Genomic DNA, 6,450 nt, shown 5'->3' with positions numbered 1-6,450 from the left:
TAGATGGCCACAGCAGGAATAAACAGAATTGTGTTAATTAGTAGAGACGTGGTGGAACGTAATCAGCGACTAAACACACAATATTGACATATTTATACTATTATTTTATTTTTTCGGAGCCATAAATGATGGGAAATATTTTTTTCAGAGCTCCCCCTAAACATCTCATGGGAGGCTTTCAAGGGTCCTCATGACCTTTTCAGGGGAGCCGACTTCCCCTTAGCTCCCCCGTAATTCAAACTTCAAATTAAACAGTTAATTAAAGTGGATGCTACCGCACAACCCCAGCTAGTAAGTTGTAGCTAGTTTGACTACCTCAAAAAAGTTAAGGCAAGGCGATTGCCGCCATGCTATTGGTGCTTGTGTTTCTTTGCTTATGATAATTACGTAAAAAAAAAACGTTATGTTATTTTATTCTTTCAAAAGTTACTTGTTAAGGTGCTTAATTTGACAACCTCTCTCAACATGGTAACAGCTGAGCCGGCGGCTTGCAGCTAACAGTGCAACCAATCTTACAGCTGACAGTGTTTACTTGAGGGGGAACTGCAGGGTGGACATAACGCCTCTGCGACAACACTGTCCGAGAAACTCAGATAACAACGCACACAGAGAGAGCGACTTCATTCTCTGCAAATCCACTTTATCTTTACATAGCAAGTATTTGTTGGATTGTATATAAATGCTCTCAGTGTCATAGAGAACATTCCAAACATGTAGTAGCTTAAGTGCAAACGCTACAGCTAGCTAGGTTTCACAGAGAGTTTCAGAGATATATTGATAGATCTGTTTTTGTGTGCCGATAATGCGTCTTCACGGAGCCACTTTTCTACCTTTTTTCTATACCTGAGGATTTGCTAATGTCATTTCCTCTCTAATCTGATGATTTTAAAATGGTAAACAAGCATTGCTAAGAGGCAGGATGTGAGGATTGTTAATGCAGAAATGAGCCTGCACTTATCTAGACTTTTATTCTGTAGGCAGAGGAAGGATGGAGGAAGAGGCAGCTGACTTTCCCATATGGTTTCGTTTTGTCAGGGTTTTACGTTTTCACCCCTGACTGATAGAGGGGGAAAACAGTCAAACACGGAAATGTGTCGGTAGAGGGACATTTTAATCATTAACACACACACACCATCCCTCCGCTGTCAGTCATTAACCCCTGAAGGAGAGTGGCCACACGCTGCAGCTTGAAGTACATCCTAACTGACATACTGAACCGTGCCAGACAGGACTGGGAGACTTACCGCCGTTTAACTCCCACACCCTCCTCTCAGCAAGTGAGCCTCCCGTTGGCACGAGACCAGTGACGGTGATGATTAATAACAATGTTGGTTAAAATCCTGGAAAAACAGCACCTGTCAGGGCGTTGCAGGTAGCTCTGTTCTCATCGTCAGGGGCCGACGATTTCTGCTGTGACAGCAAACAGGGAATGCCACCGAGCCTGTTCTCAGCTGTCATGTTGCTCACAAGATCCAAGAAATCTCTCTCTGTTGCACGGCAAAGGGGATCCTGTAACTGAGGGCTACTGGAGAAAGCAGGTGGTGATTTGCTTTTGTCAAAATTCAGGAACAGAGGTGGAGGCTCCAGAGGTGGACAGTGCCTATGAGGGGATGAAAACGAAACAAGTCAGCCTCAGATTGCGGGTTTAACACGGTCTTAAGAGCTCCCTCACGTACCTGACCCTCTGCGACTTTACATTCCTCTGCCTCTGTTGCCTTCGGGTGGGCTCTTTGGAGCTCTGATCATTTCTCATGCAATCCCTCATTTTCTCTTAACACCTTGTAGGTGTTTGACAGACAAAGAAAAGAAACATCCCTTATAAAAACACACAACACTTTGTTCCATTCTCTACAGTTACAAAACACACCTCCATGCCAGAAGGTTTTTTGTCTGTACATGTTATCATTACACCTCCTCTTGAGTTCTGGACTAGAATGTGTTTTGGTTTGAATCCAAACCAGTAGAAGGGATTATTTTCCCATAAATCTCTCGACAAGACTGCGCTGTAGGGGCCGTGTTCAGCTAAAGCAAGTTTCATGTGCTGTTACTTGCTGCGTAAAGGCATTGTCAGGAGCACAATCGCAATGACAGCAGGTCTTAAGGATACCACATCACTCAACCCGCTACCCACGTGTCTCATTTATCTCTGTCAAGTTCTCAGCACTGCTTCTCCTGAATATAATCATTATTATTACATTACTTGTAACGAGAAAGGGGTTGCTTGTAGTGACAAACCCAGGAAACCAGCCAGCCCTACAGTTTCTGTCAGCTCACTTTTACAATCTTTCCACTCCTTGTTCTGGTGTGCGTTTTGTTTTACATGTGTAGCATAAAAGGAGCAACCCTATACAGACCCGATGGCATCACAGCTTCATGCCCCATCCATCCAGACAAGCTAACTATCCACTTTGCGTGGATCTGGAAAGTCTTTTTCTTCAGGTTGCATTTACAATCTTTTTTTTTGAGGCATGGAAACCTTTTATTAGCGGTGGACGGATCAAAAACATAGGAGAGAGAGGGGGTGTGACATGCAGCAAAGGACCTCCGGCCGGGATTCAAACCGGGGTTGCTGCGTACGTTCGTACGTGGCATGCGCTCTAACCACTCTACCACCTGCGCACCATGAGTTTACAATCTTTGGTGGTTCATGTAAAGCTTGACAAGCTATTTTTTCAGTTTCAGACTGCAAACGAGTCTGTACAATGACAATAAATAAACATTGAACCTCGATTTGTAAAGAGCCGTTCATCTCTTGTACCCAAGCCAAGCAGTAACTTTACAGACAGACTCTCAAGAATCAATGGGGTTAATTGTTATCTCAGTTCAGGAGCTTAACGCAACCAGAATGTGCACATTTTCAATTCCATCAGCCAAAGCATCCACACCTCAGACTTTAATACTGATCATGCCAGGAGGTAATTAGCGGTTAGAGTACCAGGCCCACGTCATTCCAAACATTTCATAGTTTATAGTCTGGAAGAACTAACATGCTATGCAGATGAAAAGAAATGTCTTTGAAGATGTTTTACAACTATGAAATAAAGGGAACTGAAGGGAATGGCTCTTGATTCTTCTGAAAAACATACATTAATCAGGCATGTTGGCTCGTCTTGTTAGAGAACAGATAACAATGTGTCATTAATGACCATAATGAATGCTGCTTTATCTGACAATGGTTCTCATACAACAGTGAGCCACAGCCCAAGACTGGAAAGGAAAAGTTAAGGTAAAAAAACTGGGGAACTTTTTAAAGACTTACAGTTAACCATTAAATATTTTTATTATAATTTGAAAAAGTGTACTGCAACGGTGCCTGAAAAACTATTACTCTTGACATAATCTGTTTGACATTTTTCGCCTCAGGGTTATACCATGCTTCTGCGTCTCACAAAACAATTACAATAGGAGTGCCACACTTTGGTGTCATTTCGTGTTTTGTAAAACAAGGATGGGCAAATATTTCAAACAACCGAAAACAAGTCAGGGCCGTGTACTTGACGTTGTCCCCGTGATTAGTGGGGTCAACAGGGAGGTTGGTGATGGGGTGTGGGTATGTTTGGTAAGGCGATTAAATAAAGTGAGAAGAGGCTCTCCTTTGTTTGATCCAACCTAACATGTGATAGCGTGACAACATGATGAACTCAAATTACCTCGTCAGAACGACCTGTCACTAACGAGGCATTCTGCGACCGCAGAAACCTGATCTGTTCACAAGAAGAATGTTTTTTTAGTTTTTAATATGACATCTTAGCTCCTAGCTATAGTTTAATTAGTTGAGGAGTTATATATTCTAAGTGACTTAGGTTTGTTAGTCTTGAATTCAAAACGTCATACTTAATCTCTTAATCTAACAAGCGTGTCTGTATACTGTACGTATACTTCACATGTGAAGTGTGGGGGGGGGGGGGTTTAGCTCAGGAGGTAGAGCGGGTTGGCTGGCAACCGCAAGCTTGGCGGCTCGATCCCCGGCGCCTCCTAGCTGAGTGCCTGGTGCCCCTGAGCAACACACCTCACCCTAATTGTTTCTGACGAGCTGGCTGTCGCCCTGCATGGTTGACTCCGCCGTCGTGATGCAGTGTTGAAGTGTTGAAGTGTTGAAGTTGGTGCAATTTGGACACATGGCACTCTCAATATCAAGAAACTTTGGATAAAAAGAGTGATAGCACTGGGCTGCATCGGTGGAGGCGGAGCTCTACGGACTGGGTTCATCCGATTGGTTTATATACACATTCACTCATAGGCTGTCAATCACTCAATTACTGGCTAGGCTGGTGACACTCGGGTCCGCAAAGCTTATAAACCAGGTGAGATAGATAAGCAGCCTCCGGAAAAACATCCCAAATGAAAATGAGTATGTGCGCATGATTAAGAGGGCAGCACGGATGGTGTACTTGTAGGTGGTGCCTTGTAGGTCTTGGCCAAAAATGCCAGGCATATTTAGCACATGAGGGGCTCAAGCAGTCTTCCCACTCTGAACAGGCACAAGACACACTCATAAAAACTGGAGAGAATTACCTTAATCTCACTAAGAGACATGGACAAACAAAAGGCCAATATTGGCCCGACACTAGTATTGAAAAAACTAAATATTGGTGTAACTCAGGGGTCGGCAACCTTGCCGTGTCATTTCCTAATGTTCTTGTTCATCACCGTACTTAAGGTGACATCAATGACACCGCATCAAACATTTAAACCTCCATCATATCTGCAATTGTATATACCATATAGGCCATAATGAGCCTCCCATTATCAGAAGATTGCAATTATAAACGACAGCACTGTACAACAAGGCTGCCACCCTTATGAAAACATCCAATCTGAGTTGAAATCAGCCAACATTCCACCAATCTTGTTCGTCGGCGATGGACTTAACAAGTATTTGTAATTTTTTTCTTGTCGTTACAAATTATAAGCACAGTTCTCATTCTGCAGAGAACCCAATGACTACTCAATCAAAGGCAGAGTAGATGGGTTTTTGCTGTATGCGGTTCAATCAAACTTCCATAAATAACAGGCTGTGCAACTGCCAATAGCTGTGAAAGAGGTAATTTTGCATGCGGATGAGGGGGCGCTTCAACATTTCCAAAAGTTCTCTTACACACTCATTGCTTGTGTGCCATTGGTTAAGCGACCATGTTTCCTGGTCTAACCCCAATTTGAACCATGTTGGATTAACTCTTGCAGAGCTGGATATGATTCGGTCTCTTATATATTAAGAACTTGTGTCTCAAGACTAGTGATTGTAAATATTTTCCAAAGAATTCACCACCAACAGAGCCAGGCTGTTACTCTCATCGTTTTGTCTCTGATTTCACAACCTCCTGAGAAAAATATAATCCACGAGTAATTAGATAAGCAAATCATTCAAATGATGTCTGGACGTGTTTTGTGGGAATTGGAGCCTATTCAGATTCAGTTTCAAAGTGATTGTCAGAACTGGAAACAAGGCAGCTGCATTGGGAAAGAGAATGATAAGGACTTCATCCCACCTGGATATCATCAAACCATAACATGGCATGAAAGAATTTTAAATGAAGGAGGCAAACCTCTGTCTTTTGGTAAAAGGGGACTTTTCATGTTGCAATTTTAAGATGAAAAGAAAGAGAAAGTGTCATCAGGGGTTTAACTATTTCATCACGGCTAAGGAATGCTGTAGAAGAAAACAGAATTTTGATATGACAAGGTCCCGACTTTTGCATTTATTTATTTGTTACAGATATTCATGATATATATGAAATTCTTTATTAGGAATAGCCCCTTGAGATGTGCCATCTCGTTTCCGATGGGGTCCCAGACGGCATGAAGCAGGCGGAAACCGCCAGCTCTGAAAAGTTAATCCAATGTACCTTAAACCTGCACTCCTTCTAATGGCCATCGGGGGGCAACTCCTCTGGTTGCAAAAAGAAGTCAGATTGTATAGAAGTCTATGAGAACTACTTCAAACTAACAGTGTAAACATGAACTTATTGTCTCGATCACTCGTTTCAAGTCTTCAATACAACATGATGCTTATTGGGCTTCAATAGGCTACAGTAGTCCCCCCTCAAAGTTTGAAATTAATGTTGACAATTTAATTCATGTGTTATGGCCAATATATGCAATATATGCTTCACAGCCTATGATTACTTTGTTGTTACCTATGCGAGGAATATGAATCCGCCTGAGACCAAGTGTCTCAGATGTAGTTGGTTTAATTAAAGGTGACAGTTTGAAGGTTTAATGAACGATTCCCTGACGTGCTCTGACAGCCGTTACATCGGGCAGTAAACCTGAATGCCGAGCCACCACGCCCTGTGGTCACACCTGTGATGGTGGCTGGCGAGAAAGCATCTTTCCACCTACCTGTTCGGCCGCTCCCACCTCCAGGGAGGAGGGTATAAAATCCAGCCTCCAGGCCGCCTCAGCACCTTCTCCTCCGCGCCACTCTTGGGGTTTGACAAGTTGACGTGA

Source organism: Eutrigla gurnardus, assembly GCF_963514095.1.
Source record: "Eutrigla gurnardus genome assembly, chromosome: 3".
In the NCBI taxonomy this organism is placed as follows: Eukaryota; Metazoa; Chordata; class Actinopteri; order Perciformes; family Triglidae; genus Eutrigla; species Eutrigla gurnardus.
The sequence above is the reverse complement of the archived record's forward strand: the minus strand, read 5'-3'. Positions refer to the sequence as shown.